Source organism: Vigna unguiculata, unplaced genomic scaffold, assembly GCF_004118075.2.
Source record: "Vigna unguiculata cultivar IT97K-499-35 unplaced genomic scaffold, ASM411807v1 contig_5, whole genome shotgun sequence".
NCBI classification, from domain to species: domain Eukaryota; kingdom Viridiplantae; phylum Streptophyta; class Magnoliopsida; order Fabales; family Fabaceae; genus Vigna; species Vigna unguiculata.
In genome coordinates this window covers 181881-200868 of record NW_021011213.1, presented here as the reverse complement: position 1 = coordinate 200868, position 18988 = coordinate 181881, and positions in this window count along the sequence as shown.

Genomic DNA, 18988 nt, shown 5'->3' with positions numbered 1-18988 from the left:
TTATAAATTTTTTATTACATTATCTTTTAAAATTTTTTTATTAAAATACCTTATTTTCATTTATACAGTTTCACATTTTTTCTACGATAAATCAAACTTATATAATAATAATTTTTAATTATTTTTAAAATAAAGTACAATTTGGTAATCTTGTTTTTGTTTGATTTAAATATAAATTTTAATCTATTACATCCGTCAAATCGCTCACAAATTTTAACAAAGTATATTCTATACAACCCACTTTCATCTTTAATCCATTTAAAGTGAACAACACAAACTTCATACTGTAATCCACTTTATGTCTCCTTGTCAATCCAATCAACCTTGAGGGAGAGAGAGGGGAACGAAGAGGGATATTCTTCTATTTTTAGATCATCTATGTTATGTATTGGGTAGATGGTGTTATCAAGATTACAATTATGTTCGCAATTTATTTTTCAGCTTAATTATGAAAATGATGTAAAAAAATGGCTTTTTAAATTATTTTTACAAAAATAATTAATAACAAAAATTTGAAAAGTGTTATAAAATAAGGTTTAAAAATTAATTTTTAATTATAAATTTTTTATTACATTATCTTTTAAATTTTTTTTATTAAAATATGTTACTTTGATTTATACATTTTCATATTACCTACAATAAATCAAACTTATATAATGATAATTTTTAATTATTTTTAAAATAAAGTGCAATTTGGTAATCTTGTTTTTTATGATTTAAATATAACTTTTAATCTATCACATCCATCAAATCACTCACAAACATGAACAAACTTTACTCTAAATCCACCCACTTTCACCCTTAATCCCCTAAAAGTGAAAAAGATAAGTTTCACACTCTAATCCACTTGAATTCATCCTATCTCTCTCCCTTCAATCAACGATGAGGGAGAGAGAGGGTAGAAAGAGGGAAATTCCTCTATTTTTCAATCATGTCTGTTATACAATGGTTTGAGGATGATATCAAGATTACAATTATGTACGTATTTTCTTTTTTAGTGTAATTTTGAAAACAATGTAATAATAACAAAAATTTAAAAATTCTTATAAAATAATGATTAAAAAATAATTTTTAATTATAAATTTTTTATTACATTATCTTTTATATATTTTTTTATTAAAATATGTTACTTTCATTTATATATTTTCATATTTTTTCTACGATAAATCAAACTTATATAATGATAATTTTTAATTATTTTTAAAATAAAGTAGAATTAGGTAATCTTGTTTTTTTATGATTTAAATATAATTTTTCATCTATCACATCCATCAAATCACTCGCAAACATCAACAAATTTTACTTTAAATCCACTCACTTACACCATTAATCCCTTTAAAGTGAACAAGACAAGATTCACACTCAAATCCACCTGAATTCAACCTATCCCTCTCCCTCGAATCAACGATGAAGGAGAGAGACGATAGGAAGAGGGAAATTCCTCTATTTTTCAATCATGTCTGTCATGCAATGGTTTGAGCGTGATATCAAGATTATAATTATGTAAGCAATTTATTTTTTAGCATAATTATGAAAACGATGTAAAAATAACAAAAATTTGAAAATTGTTATAAAATAATGTTTAAAAAGTATTTTTCAATTATAAATTGTTTATTACATTATCTTTTAAATATTTTTTTATTAAAATACCTTACTTTCATTTATATATTTTCATATTTTTTCTACGATAAATCAAACTTATATAATCATAATTTTTAACTATTTTTAAAATAAAGTACAATTAGGTAATCTTGTTTTTTTATGATTTAAATATAATTTTTAATCTATCATATCCATTAAATCACTCGTAAACATCAACAAATTTTACTTTAAATCCACTCACTTACACTTTCAATCCCTTTAAAGTGAAAAAGACAAGCTTCACACTCTAATCCACCTGAATTCAACCTATCCATCTCCCTCCAATCAATGATGAAGGAGAGAGACGAAAGGAAGAGTTAAATTCCTCTATTTTTCAATCATGTCTTTCATGCAATGGTTTGAGCGTGATATCAAGATTATAATTCTGTAAGCAATTTATTTTTTATCATAATTATTAAAACGATGTAAAAAATAACGAAAAATTGAAAACTGTTATAAAATAATGTTTAAAAAATAATTTTTAATTATAAATTTTTTATTACATTATCTTTTAAATATTTTTTTATTAAAATACCTTACTTTCATTTATACATTTTCATATTTTTTCTACGATAAATCAAACTTATATAATAATAATTTTTAATTATTTTTAAAATAAAGTACAATTAGGTAATCTTGTTTTTTTATGATTTAAATATAATTTTTAATCTATCATATCCATCAAATCACTCGCAAGCATCAACGAATTTTACTTTAAATCCACTCACTTACACCTTTAATCCCTTGAAAGTTAACAAGACAAGCTTCACACTCTAATCCACCTGAATTCAACCTATCCCTCTCCCTTCAATCAACGATGAAGAGGAAAATTCCTCTATTATTCAATCATGTCTGTCATGCATTGGTTTAAGCGTGATATCAAGATTATAATTATGTAAGCAATTTATTTTTTTAGCATAATTATGAAAACGATGTAAAAATAACGAAAATTTATAAAATTGTTATAAAATAATGTTTAAAAAATAATTTTTAATTATAAATTTTTTATTACATTATCTTTTAAATATTTTTTATTAAAATACCTTACTTTCATTTATACATTTTCATATTTTTTCTACGATAAATCAAACTTATATAATAATAATTTTTAATTATTTTTAAAATAAAGTACAATTTGGTAATCTTGTTTTTTTTTAATTATAACTTTTAATCTATCACATCCATCAAATCACTCACAAACTTTAACAAACTATAATCTTAATCAAGCCACTTTCTTCTTTAATCAACTTAAGGTGAACAACACAAACTTCACACGGTAATCCACTTGATGTCATCCTTTCCCTATCAATCCAATCAACCTTGAGGGAGAGAGGGGGGAACGAAGAGGGATATTCTTCTATTTTTAGATCATCTATGTTATGTCTTGTTTTAAGGGTAATATCAAGATTACAATTATGTACAAAATTTATTTTTCAGCTTAATTATGAAAATGATATAAAAATATGGCTTTTGGAATTATTTTTACAAAAATAATTAATAACGAAAATTTGAGAATTGTTATAAAATAAGGTGTAAAAAGTAATTTTTAATTATAAATTTTTTATGACATTATCTTTTAAATATTTCTTCATTAAAATATCTTATTTTCATTTATACATTTTCATATTTTTTCTACAATAAATCAAACTTATATAATGATAATTTTTAATTATTTTTAAAATAAAGTGCAATTTGGTAATCTTGTTTTTTATGATAAAAATATAATGTTTCATTTATCACATCCATCAAATCACTCACAAAAATCAACAAACTTTACTCTAAATCCACTCACTTTCACCCTTAATCCCATTAAAGTGAAAAAGATAAGCTTCACACTCTAATCCACTTGAATTCATCCTATCTCTCTCCATCCAATCAACGAGGAGGGAGAAAGAGGGGAAGGAAGAGGGAAATTCCTCTATTTTTCAATCATGTCTGTCATGCAATGGGTTGAACGTGATATCAAGATTATAATTATGTAAGCAATTTATTTTTTAGCATAATTATAAAAACGATGTAAAAATAACCACAATTTGAAAATTGTTATAAAATAATGATTAAAAAATAATTTTTAATTATAAATTTTTTATTACATTATCTTTTAAAATTTTTTTATTAAAATACCTTATTTTCATTTATACAGTTTCACATTTTTTCTACGATAAATCAAACTTATATAATAATAATTTTTAATTATTTTTAAAATAAAGTACAATTTGGTAATCTTGTTTTTGTTTGATTTAAATATAAATTTTAATCTATTACATCCGTCAAATCGCTCACAAATTTTAACAAAGTATATTCTATACAACCCACTTTCATCTTTAATCCATTTAAAGTGAACAACACAAACTTCATACTGTAATCCACTTTATGTCTCCTTGTCAATCCAATCAACCTTGAGGGAGAGAGAGGGGAACGAAGAGGGATATTCTTCTATTTTTAGATCATCTATGTTATGTATTGGGTAGATGGTGTTATCAAGATTACAATTATGTTCGCAATTTATTTTTCAGCTTAATTATGAAAATGATGTAAAAAAATGGCTTTTTAAATTATTTTTACAAAAATAATTAATAACAAAAATTTGAAAAGTGTTATAAAATAAGGTTTAAAAATTAATTTTTAATTATAAATTTTTTTATTACATTATCTTTTAAATTTTTTTTATTAAAATATGTTACTTTGATTTATACATTTTCATATTACCTACAATAAATCAAACTTATATAATGATAATTTTTAATTATTTTTAAAATAAAGTGCAATTTGGTAATCTTGTTTTTTATGATTTAAATATAACTTTTAATCTATCACATCCATCAAATCACTCACAAACATGAACAAACTTTACTCTAAATCCACCCACTTTCACCCTTAATCCCCTAAAAGTGAAAAAGATAAGTTTCACACTCTAATCCACTTGAATTCATCCTATCTCTCTCCCTTCAATCAACGATGAGGGAGAGAGAGGGTAGAAAGAGGGAAATTCCTCTATTTTTCAATCATGTCTGTTATACAATGGTTTGAGGATGATATCAAGATTACAATTATGTACGTATTTTCTTTTTTAGTGTAATTTTGAAAACAATGTAATAATAACAAAAATTTAAAAATTCTTATAAAATAATGATTAAAAAATAATTTTTAATTATAAATTTTTTATTACATTATCTTTTATATATTTTTTTATTAAAATATGTTACTTTCATTTATATATTTTCATATTTTTTCTACGATAAATCAAACTTATATAATGATAATTTTTAATTATTTTTAAAATAAAGTAGAATTAGGTAATCTTGTTTTTTTATGATTTAAATATAATTTTTCATCTATCACATCCATCAAATCACTCGCAAACATCAACAAATTTTACTTTAAATCCACTCACTTACACCATTAATCCCTTTAAAGTGAACAAGACAAGATTCACACTCAAATCCACCTGAATTCAACCTATCCCTCTCCCTCGAATCAACGATGAAGGAGAGAGACGATAGGAAGAGGGAAATTCCTCTATTTTTCAATCATGTCTGTCATGCAATGGTTTGAGCGTGATATCAAGATTATAATTATGTAAGCAATTTATTTTTTAGCATAATTATGAAAACGATGTAAAAATAACAAAAATTTGAAAATTGTTATAAAATAATGTTTAAAAAGTATTTTTCAATTATAAATTGTTTATTACATTATCTTTTAAATATTTTTTTATTAAAATACCTTACTTTCATTTATATATTTTCATATTTTTTCTACGATAAATCAAACTTATATAATCATAATTTTTAACTATTTTTAAAATAAAGTACAATTAGGTAATCTTGTTTTTTTATGATTTAAATATAATTTTTAATCTATCATATCCATTAAATCACTCGTAAACATCAACAAATTTTACTTTAAATCCACTCACTTACACTTTCAATCCCTTTAAAGTGAAAAAGACAAGCTTCACACTCTAATCCACCTGAATTCAACCTATCCATCTCCCTCCAATCAATGATGAAGGAGAGAGACGAAAGGAAGAGTTAAATTCCTCTATTTTTCAATCATGTCTTTCATGCAATGGTTTGAGCGTGATATCAAGATTATAATTCTGTAAGCAATTTATTTTTTATCATAATTATTAAAACGATGTAAAAAATAACGAAAAATTGAAAACTGTTATAAAATAATGTTTAAAAAATAATTTTTAATTATAAATTTTTTATTACATTATCTTTTAAATATTTTTTTATTAAAATACCTTACTTTCATTTATACATTTTCATATTTTTTCTACGATAAATCAAACTTATATAATAATAATTTTTAATTATTTTTAAAATAAAGTACAATTAGGTAATCTTGTTTTTTTATGATTTAAATATAATTTTTAATCTATCATATCCATCAAATCACTCGCAAGCATCAACGAATTTTACTTTAAATCCACTCACTTACACCTTTAATCCCTTGAAAGTTAACAAGACAAGCTTCACACTCTAATCCACCTGAATTCAACCTATCCCTCTCCCTTCAATCAACGATGAAGAGGAAAATTCCTCTATTATTCAATCATGTCTGTCATGCATTGGTTTAAGCGTGATATCAAGATTATAATTATGTAAGCAATTTATTTTTTTTAGCATAATTATGAAAACGATGTAAAAATAACGAAAATTTATAAAATTGTTATAAAATAATGTTTAAAAAATAATTTTTAATTATAAATTTTTTATTACATTATCTTTTAAATATTTTTTTATTAAAATACCTTACTTTCATTTATACATTTTCATATTTTTTCTACGATAAATCAAACTTATATAATAATAATTTTTAATTATTTTTAAAATAAAGTACAATTTGGTAATCTTGTTTTTTTTTAATTATAACTTTTAATCTATCACATCCATCAAATCACTCACAAACTTTAACAAACTATAATCTTAATCAAGCCACTTTCTTCTTTAATCAACTTAAGGTGAACAACACAAACTTCACACGGTAATCCACTTGATGTCATCCTCTCCCTGTCAATCCAATCAACCTTGAGGGAGAGAGGGGGGAACGAAGAGGGATATTCTTCTATTTTTAGATCATCTATGTTATGTCTTGTTTTAAGGGTAATATCAAGATTACAATTATGTACAAAATTTATTTTTCAGCTTAATTATGAAAATGATATAAAAATATGGCTTTTGGAATTATTTTTACAAAAATAATTAATAACGAAAATTTGAGAATTGTTATAAAATAAGGTGTAAAAAGTAATTTTTAATTATAAATTTTTTATGACATTATCTTTTAAATATTTCTTCATTAAAATATCTTATTTTCATTTATACATTTTCATATTTTTTCTACAATAAATCAAACTTATATAATGATAATTTTTAATTATTTTTAAAATAAAGTGCAATTTGGTAATCTTGTTTTTTATGATAAAAATATAATGTTTCATTTATCACATCCATCAAATCACTCACAAAAATCAACAAACTTTACTCTAAATCCACTCACTTTCACCCTTAATCCCATTAAAGTGAAAAAGATAAGCTTCACACTCTAATCCACTTGAATTCATCCTATCTCTCTCCATCCAATCAACGAGGAGGGAGAAAGAGGGGAAGGAAGAGGGAAATTCCTCTATTTTTCAATCATGTCTGTCATGCAATGGGTTGAACGTGATATCAAGATTATAATTATGTAAGCAATTTATTTTTTAGCATAATTATAAAAACGATGTAAAAATAACCACAATTTGAAAATTGTTATAAAATAATGATTAAAAAATAATTTTTAATTATAAATTTTTTATTACATTATCTTTTAAAATTTTTTTATTAAAATACCTTATTTTCATTTATACAGTTTCACATTTTTTCTACGATAAATCAAACTTATATAATAATAATTTTTAATTATTTTTAAAATAAAGTACAATTTGGTAATCTTGTTTTTGTTTGATTTAAATATAAATTTTAATCTATTACATCCGTCAAATCGCTCACAAATTTTAACAAAGTATATTCTATACAACCCACTTTCATCTTTAATCCATTTAAAGTGAACAACACAAACTTCATACTGTAATCCACTTTATGTCTCCTTGTCAATCCAATCAACCTTGAGGGAGAGAGAAGGGAACGAAGAGGGATATTCTTCTATTTTTAGATCATCTATGTTATGTATTGGGTAGATGGTGTTATCAAGATTACAATTATGTTCGCAATTTATTTTTCAGCTTAATTATGAAAATGATGTAAAAAAATGGCTTTTTAAATTATTTTTACAAAAATAATTAATAACAAAAATTTGAAAAGTGTTATAAAATAAGGTTTAAAAATTAATTTTTAATTATAAATTTTTTATTACATTATCTTTTAAATTTTTTTTTATTAAAATATGTTACTTTGATTTATACATTTTCATATTACCTACAATAAATCAAACTTATATAATGATAATTTTTAATTATTTTTAAAATAAAGTGCAATTTGGTAATCTTGTTTTTTATGATTTAAATATAACTTTTAATCTATCACATCCATGAAATCACTCACAAACATGAACAAACTTTACTCTAAATCCACCCACTTTCACCCTTAATCCTCTAAAAGTGAAAAAGATAAGTTTCACACTCTAATCCACTTGAATTCATCCTATCTCTCTCCCTTCAATCAACGATGAGGGAGAGAGAGGGTAGAAAGAGGGAAATTCCTCTATTTTTCAATCATGTCTGTTATACAATGGTTTGAGGATGATATCAAGATTACAATTATGTACGTATTTTCTTTTTAGTGTAATTTTGAAAACAATGTAATAATAACAAAAATTTAAAAATTCTTATAAAATAATGATTAAAAAATAATTTTTAATTATAAATTTTTTATTACATTATCTTTTATATATTTTTTATTAAAATATGTTACTTTCATTTATACATTTTCATATTTTTTTCTACGATAAATCAAACTTATATAATAATAATTTTTAATTATTTTTAAAATAAAGTACAATTTGGTAATCTTGTTTTTCTTTGATTTAAATATAATTTTTAATCTATCACATCCATCAAATCACTCACAAACTTTAACAAACTATAATCTTAATCAACCCACTTTCATCTTTAATGCACACTAAAGTGAACAACACAAACTTCACACTGTAATCCACTTGATGTTATCATCTCCCTATCAATCCTATCAACCTTGAGGGAGAGAGAGGGGAACGAAGAGTGATATTCTTCTATTTTAAGATCATCTTTGTTATGTCTTGGTTTAAGGGTAATATCAAGATTATAATTATGTACAAAATTTATTTTTCAGCTTAATTATGAAAATGATGTAAAATATGACTTTTGAAATTATTTTTACAAAAATAATTAATAAAATAAGGTTTAAAAAGGAATTTTTAATTATAAATTTTTTATTACATTATCTTTTAAATATTTTTTTATTAAAATATGTTACTTTCATTTATACATTTTCATATTTTTTCTACGATAAATCAAACTTATAAAATAATAATTTTTAATTATGTAAGCAATTTATTTTTTAGGGTTTAGGGTTTAAGGTTTTAGGGTTTTAGGGTTTAGGGTTTAGTGTTTAGGGTTTAGGGTTTAAGGTTTAGGGTTTAGGGTTTATGATTATATATTTTTTATCTATGTCTTTTAATTCTTTAGGGTTTAGGGTTTAGGGTTTAGGGTTTAGGGCTAAGCTTTTAGGGTTGATTCCACTGTAATTTCTGAATTGGATTCTGAGGTTAGATGAATTAATTTATTTGTTCTTTTGATTCTTGTTGAGATTTATTTTATATCTATGTTTTTTAGTTCTTAATCTAGTTAAAGCAATGATTTTTACATTAAAGCAAGTTAGCATAGTGTTAAATGTAAAGAACATAACAATCATATGAGTCTACGGGTTTTTGAATTTTAATTAAGAAGTTACTTTGATTAATTTCTAGAAATTTTCATATGATTGCATGAGTTTTTGCTAATAATTAAGAAGTTACTTTGATTAGAGGTAGAAACTTAGATTAGAATTAATCAAGAAGTTACTTTGATTAATTAACTTTTTACTAGATATAAGGTCTAAAAGAATAGACATGATTAGGACTAGTAATGTTTAATAGAGGTTACTTTGGTTAAATTTACTAGGACTAATCTACAAAGTTCTTACTTTTAATTGAGAAGTTACTTTGGTTAAAAGTGAGGACGTCAACAAATTAATTAAGAAGTTACATTGATTAATTTGAAATCTTAAACAAGGAATCAATAACAATAATCTTTAGAAAAGCAATGATGAATCCTATTTTGAAAGAGCATAGGAATTGACCTATTTACTATTACTATTTTTACAATATTTTATTTGCGTGTCCTTTATTCTTTGCTTATCAAAACCCCATATTTTCATGGTTACTAGTTTTAATTGTATTTTTATAAGATTCAAATATTTGAAATCAGTTCCATATTCGTTGTGAGACGACTCCAGGTTATCTTAACCCTAACTAGTTTTTTCACTACTAATTTGGCAATACTGAAGTTGCTAAAGTTAAGTAGTGATAATTTGATCACCTAACGACAGCGATATCAACATAAAATTAAGGGTGTTCGACCCAGGCCGCTTACTTGTGGTAAGGGTGGGGAACCTAAACGAATTAACATCAAGTTAAGGGTGTTCGACCCAGGCCGCCTACTTGTGGTAAGGGTGGGGAACTTAAACGAATTAACATCAAGTTAAGGTTGTCCGACCAAGGCCGCTTACTTGTGGTAAGGGTAGGGAATTTAAACGAATTAACATAAAATTAAGGGTGTTCAACCAAGGCCTCTTACTTGTGGTAAGGGTGGGGAATTTAAACGAATTAAGGGTAAATTAAGGGTGTTCAACCCAGGCCGCTTACTTGTGGTAAGGGTGGGGAACTTAAACGAATTAACATCAAGTTAAGGGTGTTCGACCTAGGCCGCCTACTTGTGGTAAGGGTGGGGAATTTAAACGAATTAACATAAAAATAAGGTTGTTCGACCCAGGCCACTTACTTGTGGTAAGGGTGGGGAACTTAAACCAATTAATATCAAGTTAAGGGTGTTCGACCCAGGGCGCCTACTTGTGGTAAGGGTGGGGAACTTAAACGAATTATCATAAAATTAAGGGTGTTCGACCCAGGCCACTTACTTGTGGTAAGGGTGGGGAAGTTAAATGAATGCAAGAAGTGAAGTGAAGAATAGTGGTGAATTTGGGAACCCTTTGTTTATTCATGAAATCTGGGGTGCCTCGTTAAAACCTCCCCGTCCAAAACCCTCCTTAGGGAAAAAAGATCAGGTGAGGGAAGTGTTCGGTACAAAACATGTCCTTAACTAAAGTAAAACTTTAGATGGGATACATTCCATGTATTGGGTATTTCTTCCCCATACAACTTCTCTAGCCGATATGCTCCTCCCCAGCGTCTTCACGTATTCGGTATGGGCCGTCCCAATTTGCGGAGAACTTGCCATCCTTCTTTCTTGTACTGCTGGCCATTCTCCAAACTAAGTCTCTTTTTGCGAATGATCTTGGGCATAGGTTGGCGTTATATTTCCTAGCGGCTCTTTGTTTGGCAGCTAAGTTGCGTATTTGAGCTTTTTCTCTTAGCTCGGATAGGAGGTCAAGGTGGGTGGCCATGTTTTGATGATTTTGGGGTGAGTCATATAGTTCTCAGCGCAGGGATGGTTCACCAATTTCAACGGGTATCATGGCGTCTACGCCGTATACTAGGCTAAATGGAGACTCATTTCTTGCTAATTGAGGGTTACACCTATAGGCCCACAATACTTCTACTAGTTCTTCTGGCCATTGGCCTTTGGCATTGTTTGACCGTTTGTGTAGCTCCACTAGTATAACCTTGTTTGCCGCCTCGGCCTGTCCGTTGGTCTGTGGGTGTTCAACAAAGCTGGTTACGTGTTTGATGCCCAGATCGGTGTAGAACTTATCGAGTTCTTTATCGATAAACTGTCGGCCATTGTCGGTGATGATGGTATGTGGGACACCATATCGGCATATGATATCCTTACAAATGAATTGTTGTAGTTGTTGGGCTGTAATGGTGGCAAGCGGTTTGGCTTCTATCCACTTGGTGAAGTAGTCGACGACTACTATCAAGAATTTTACTTGGCCTCTGTCGGGGGAGAAGGGGCCGAGGATGTCCATTCCCCACTTTGCGAAGGGCCATGGGGATAGTATAGAATGAAGATGTTCTTGTTTCTGGGCAGTTGGCCTCCATGGTTGTCCAGAAGTAACCGGTGAGAAGGATTCGGGTAGTCATGGTGCGCGCGCCGGAATGGTGGCCGCATATGCCCTCATGTAATTCTTTAATTATGTACTGAGCTTGTTCTGCCGTGACGCATTTGAAAAAGTGACTGGCCGTATCCGCGTTTGTAAAGGTCGTCACCTATCATCGTATACCAAGCGGCTTTAGTTATCCAACCTCTGTCGGCGTTAGGTGGAGGGTTACCGGTTTTGAGGTACTAGATGTAAGGGGTTGTCCAATTGTCGGCTTGGTCTTGGGTTAGGTTATGGCAAGTACTTGTGATGGAAGGGGCGGGCAGTGTTTGCTATAATAGGGATCGATGTCGGCTTTTTAACTTGGTGCTGACTAGTTTGGATAATATGTCGGCTCTTACGTTTTCGGATCTGGGAATGTGTTGTATGTGGACTTGTTCGAAGGCGGACTGGACGACTTTCCGAACTATATGGTAATATTGTAGGAGGGTAGAGTCTTTGATTTCGAACTCGTCATTTAGATGGCCTACAGTGAGCCTATAGTCGATTTTGCATGTTAGCGACTTGATACCAACCTCGCGGGCCAGGGATAAGTCGGCGAGGATGGCTTCGTATTCGGCTTGGTTGTTAAAGGTCTTGAAGGAGAAGTGTAGGGATTTTTTGATGAGGATGTTGTTGGGGCCTTCTAGTATGATGCCAGCACCTGTTCCCTTCAGGTTGGATGAACCATCAACATAAAGTGTCCATTGTTCCGCTTCAGGAGTTTGTTGGAGATCGTTGAATTCGGATAACTCAACAACCCAAGATGACATCCGCCCTGCAAGGTCTGGTTTCTGCAATATTTTCTAAATTGGGTAGTCGGTTTTGATGATTATGTTATGATATTGGAAGTATGGGCGTAGGCGGCGGGCTGCATGTACCAGGGATAGGGCCAATTTTTCCACCACCTGGTATCTAGTTTCGGGGTTTTGCATGGTTCTGCTAACGAAGTAAACAAGATGTAGGTTACCACCGACATCTTGGACCAGCACGGCGCTGGCAGTGTGATCGATGGCGGTTATATAGACCAATAAGGGTTGATGAGTATCCGGTTTATGAAGGATAATTGGTGAGGTGAGGGTGGTTTTAAGCTTTTGGAATATTTGTTCACAATCATCATTCCACGTGAACTTGGCGGATTTTTTAGCAGTTGTATGATGGGTTGGATTTGTTCGACTAGTTTGGGAAGGAAGCGGGAAATGGTTGTGAGGCGGCCTATGAGGCATTGTACCTTTTTTACGCTAGTGGGGCTTCACATTTCAATGATCGCATTGCATTTTTCAGGGTTGGCCTCTATACCGCGTTGGGTTAGCATGAATCCAAGGAATTTACCGCGGTCGACACCGAATATGCACTTGTCGGGGTTGAGGCGAAGGTTGTACTATCGTAATGCGGAGAAAACTGCTGATAGGTCCTGAGTATGCTGGTGATGGCTTGGGGATTTGACAACCATGTCATCAACGTATACTTCAATAGATTTGCCCATTGAATGACTGAAGACTTTGTCCATCAATCGTTGGTATGTCGCTCCAGCGTTTTTAAGGCCAAATGGCATGACCCTGTAGAAGTAATTGGCGTCGTCTATGATGAAAGCGGTTTTGTTCATGTCGGATGCGGCCATGGGGATTTGGTTGTAACCGGAGTATGCATCAAGAAAGCTGAGGACCTTGTTATCGGCCGCGCCGTCAACAAGTCGGTCAATATTTGGTAAGGGGTAGGCATCTCTGGGACAGACTTTATTAAGATCCATGTAATCAACACACATCTGCCACTTGTCGTTGGCTTTCTTAACCAGGACCATGTTAGAGAGCTAAGTGGTATAGTGAGCTTCTTCGATGAACCCTGCGCTCAGTAATTTATCAGCCTCGGCCTTGGCTGCTAGGCGTCGCTCCTCGCCAAGTTTGCGCTTTTTCTGGGAGATATACCGGGCCTTTTTGTAGATAGATAACTTGTGAGATGCTACTTGAGGGTCAACTCCAGGCAAGTCGGGAGAAGCAAAGAGGTTCGTGTTGCCGACTAGGATGGGTGTGATGATGTCGCGCTCTTCAGATGATGCCAAGTTTGATGAAGTGGCCATTTGGGAGCTCTAGGGGGTGGTCTCTTCAATAGGTTTGAGACGAACATCCCAGCCCACTCTGGGGTCTAGATCGTCACCTGACAGAGCGATCCCAGAGCCGGGTGGCTGCTCGATGTGATTGGTTTGCTGGATAGGGAGTTTTGGGCATAGGCTGGCCATGTAGCATTCACGTGCAAGGCGTTGATCGCAATGAATGGTGAGGATGGGGAGGGAAAGTTCATGGTCAGATGAGGGGTGGAGACGACAGCGCCAAGGGTGTGGAAGTCGTCGTCCGTGAAGGTTATGAGAGGCATGCGGCGTTTGTGATGGGAATGGGTAATGTGGTTGATTGATTGGATATGGCGGAGGGGTATCTTTCTGGCAGAAGAGGTAGAGCCTCCTCTTGCGAAACTGTAACATCCCGTCTGGATATTACGGATTTAAATAATTCAAGTAATTAAAATGAATAACAAAAACATAAATACATCTCATTTATGAATAAACCTCATTTCCCAAAAGCGCAGGAAATTTAAAACTTTTATTATCGTATAATAAAACACTACTCCATAGTTTATAAAGCGAAACAATATTCAAATATCTCTCAAAAGTTTACATATCATTTCCAAAACTAAAATCAATAAAACATGGTAATAAATCCCATGTTATCCCTCGCTCCACGTCTAAGCATCACCAGCACCACCTGCATCAATATCCTCTGCTCACGTGTACCGCGTACACGATCATCGCCAAACACAAGCAGATAGGGTGAGCTTATGAAATCAACATACCTCATAGTAATATACATATAAACAACCATATATCTATATTTTCTGCAAGGACCCAAAACACAGTCTCTTTCTCTATTCTCTATCATTTGGCCACCACCAGATCATTCGTCTTTTACTTCTTCTAGTGATTACCCCAAGGTAATTTGCTGCCAAACCTATCGGTCACAACCGATAGAGCACGTGCGGGAACCATTGACACGGATCATACACCGTAACGCCAGGTGGAGTTTCCAAATACGAACATAGTTCGTAACGTCCCAAGACTACCAAACTCGTCAGCTATTTACTGAGGAGGGCAATCTATCTGGACCCATCCGTACTGGCCACAACCAGAACACTCACCGGCAACACTCGCCAACCCGAGCTTAACTCAAGGGTTCCTCGCATTCATCCGCCACCCCGAGCTCAACTCGAGGGATGCCATTCTGAGCTCAACTCAAGGAACTTAGCAATCTTACCTTTGAAGAATCCCCAAAAGCCTTGTAGATCACGCCTATAAAGTCCAACAACTAGGACCTACAACAGTCAAACCGCCTAGCGAGGGACACGTACCGCTAGGCGCTACAGCTTCCAAACCGCCTGGCAGGGGACACATATCGTAATGCGCCAAGCGCCTCAAAACCATCAATAGTTGAGACACCGCCTGGCGGAACAGTTCACACCGCCAGGCGCATCCACGTTCAAACTTCACTAATTTCACCGCAATCGCCTAGCGTAACCCCATTCACCGCTAGGCGGAATCGCACCAGACCTCGCTGACACTGTGGCTCTTGCCTGACGGTCTACCAGTCCTCGCCGGGCGCCATATCAGTATTGTCGCTATACTGGTTCGGTACCAATCTGCACAAGTTGACCTACAATCTAAGCATCACGAATTAAGCTCCTTCTCCAGTTTATGGTTTTGCCTTTTCCAGTGGTTAACTTGCCATCCAGCTCCCTACTTTTCATTCATACTTAAACACATAAGGACACAACTTGGTTTTTCTTAGATTCAACCTTATTCAGCACTACCATATCACCATGCACTTCCCTATGTTGCTTCCTACACTTACTTCTAGCCATTTCAGCCATTCTTGACTCAATCCCCTTTCTAATGGTACCTTGTATTTACACTCTCATTCACAACAATTGTTCAAGTCTCTAAACCCCTTGCACCCACTTATTCAGGTCCAAATTTCCTACTGTGACATAATATAAGCAAGACCTATATTAACTAATATCACTCCTCCTAAAATACTTCCAACCTCTGTAGTTCATGTCCCAGAACTCCATCATCCAATTTCCTCAATTCTCACAGAATCCAATAAAACTGAAATTGAACCCAACCCAACGCATGTCATCACAACCTCACAGCAGCACTGCCACTACGCTAGCGCCTGGCGGCAAGTCTCGTGCCGCTAGGCGGTACTCATATTTCTGGTAATTTCCCAAAATTTTCGCACCAGCAGCTCCATCCATCCCCAGTTTCTCTGATCGAAATGCGATTCACTACCTAACGGATGCACTCAGGTGTTCATAATCAGGGTCCAATTCCTCAAAATTCCTAACACACCATCCCAACAACAATCACTAATTAACCAATGACAAATCGAAATGATCCTACATAATCAACCCTAGAATATCTACTACTGTTCCATCTGATTCCCCCATCAATTTCGTGATTTTTACCAACATTATGTTATCTAATCTACTCTTTAAGGATTTGACTAGCTTTTCTCCCGAACAGAATCATCCTAAGACCTCAAAAATACCAAAAACAAGGGGAAAGGTTCGCGTCGGCGGTTGATCATTACCGCCAGGCAGTTTAAGCAAAAACCCAAAAAACTAGTAAGTCTCCAAGCGTCGCCTGGCGGGTCGGGTAGTGCCTCCAGGCGGTCCCATCTTTGGAACCCACAAACATCACAAAAATAGCTTGAGCCGCCTGGCGACTTTCAATGCCCGTCAGGCGGTTTCTGGAAAATTTCTAGAAAACACGAAAATTGACAAAATATCACAAACATGCATCCAGTTTCATACATTTCATTGTACATTATTGAAATACGGAATAAAACAACGATTACAGCTCCCTTAACCTGGGTTCCTTTGCCAAATTTGAAAATCTTAAGCTCTTGCTTTGACCACCAATGACCACCCATGATTCTCCTCAACCTACCTCAATAGTTCACTCACTACCCTCTAATCACTCTTGATTTTTGTCTCTGTTTTCTATGGATACTTCCAGCTTACCAAACCTTTCATACAACCTCTCTTTTGCCTTTTAAAGTGAGACCCTAAAGCTAGGTCAATGATCAAAACGAAAATACACTTAATAGAATGTTAATGGCCATTCATTCATCATTATGGACTGTCGTTACAGCCACTCTTGGGTGCTGATTCAACTTAGGTTTTCCTTTAACCCTTCCAATTCCACCCAAAACTAATTTTAACAAAAAAAATAAGTTTACTTCAGGTTTTTCCAAGACTTGAACCCATAACCAAGCACTGCCAAATCAATGTCAAACCATCATGCCAATTAATGTTTCATGCTAACCAATATAATTTAGATGATATATCATATGAACATGATCAATCGTATTATTAAAAACAATAATAATTAAATAACACATAAATGGCATACACAAGTGATAAAGGATTGATCCCTACCAAGGATGATGGCCCATGGCACATGCTTAGAAGAAAGGGAGTTCCTTGATCCCTTCCTTTGCTTTTATTTTCTTTAGTTTAAAATTCCTTTAAGTTGGCTTGGTTGACTATTTTTGAGTTGACTTGTTGACCTTGACTTTGGGTTGACTTGTTGACTCAAAAGATTATCTTAACCTTAAACCAACATGCTAATAAATTCCTTAATTTGCTTTTGTAGGAATAAGAAAGGAGGACGACCACATAGGAGACACTTGGCGTCCTAAGGAAGAGAGAGAAGGAATAAGACTTTCTAGAAGCATCTAGAAAGAGGAGGCCCACATGCCTTGGACACCAAGTCTTCTAGAATGTTCTAGAACCTTCCTTTGGGAGCCTTGGCCATGAAGACTTGCCACCTAGATGGCTTGGACGAAAATTCACCCATGTGCACCCTAGGATGACCTACTTTCTAGAACATGCTAGGTTTCTTTTGTAATCCTTTAACTTAGTTGTTTTGCTAAGGGGCCCCTAGACTTGTCTATTTAAGGGGACCTCTAACACTTGTACAAGGGTTGAACATTTTGGAGAAATTATACACTTTGTGTTTCAACCTTTTGTGAGAGCATTCCTCCTTAGGGAGTGGAGTTTTTCAAGCCTTATCTTGCCTTGGCAAGTGGCGGCATACACCACTCATCTTCAAGGTTGCCATGGCTTCTTCTAGCCTAGCCTTGTAGTGGCGTGAATCCTCCATTCCTCCCATTTCCCTTGCTTTTCATTTTATGTTTCTTTACTCTTCTTGGTTTATATTATTTCTATTATATGTTTTTTCTTTTGATTTCTTACTCCCCATCAATCCATTCTCCTCCTCTCTAGAACGTTGGAAAGGAACCTTCACATCTAGATAGCTTGCTATCTTAATGTCCAGTGGGGATTTCCTTAGTTTTCTTAATCAACTCACACCATATTCAATAATCTTAAAAAGGAACAAGATAATCCTTCATCATTTGGTATCTAGAGCTTTGGTTGTCCTTGAATATGGTGTTTTCATGTTCTAACCTTGTCTTGTGTAGCTATCTTTGAATGGTCCACATAAAAACAATACTGGCAGAAACTGTTCACGATTTTAAAAGATTAAACTGCACCTCCTCAGTTGTCCAAAAATTACGTTCTTGATGTCAAAAGAAAGCTCTGTTAGTCTAGTTTTTAACAAAAAAAGAACCAATGCATTTGGAGTTCTGTGGAGAGAGTTATGATTAAAATAGTAAGCAAAGGTCAGAGCTACCGAGATCACCGCGAATCAACGTTTTTCAGGTTATGTTGGGCAGTTTTGGCTACTGTTTTTGTTACTCTTCTTACTCCTAAATGTTGTTGGATAACATGTCTTTGTGTGCTTAATCATTGACCTTCATTTCCAAAAGTTTAAATGCATGATAACTACATGTTTGAGTCTTTAAATGTGCGTAACTTTTGCTTGAGTCATATGTCATACGCTAGCTTGAAGTTTTCTTATTCTTGTTATTCCAAGTATTTGAGTATTGCATTCACCTTATGTCTTGTTTGATGTATGCTCCTTGGACTTGATTTTGGCCTAAAATTTG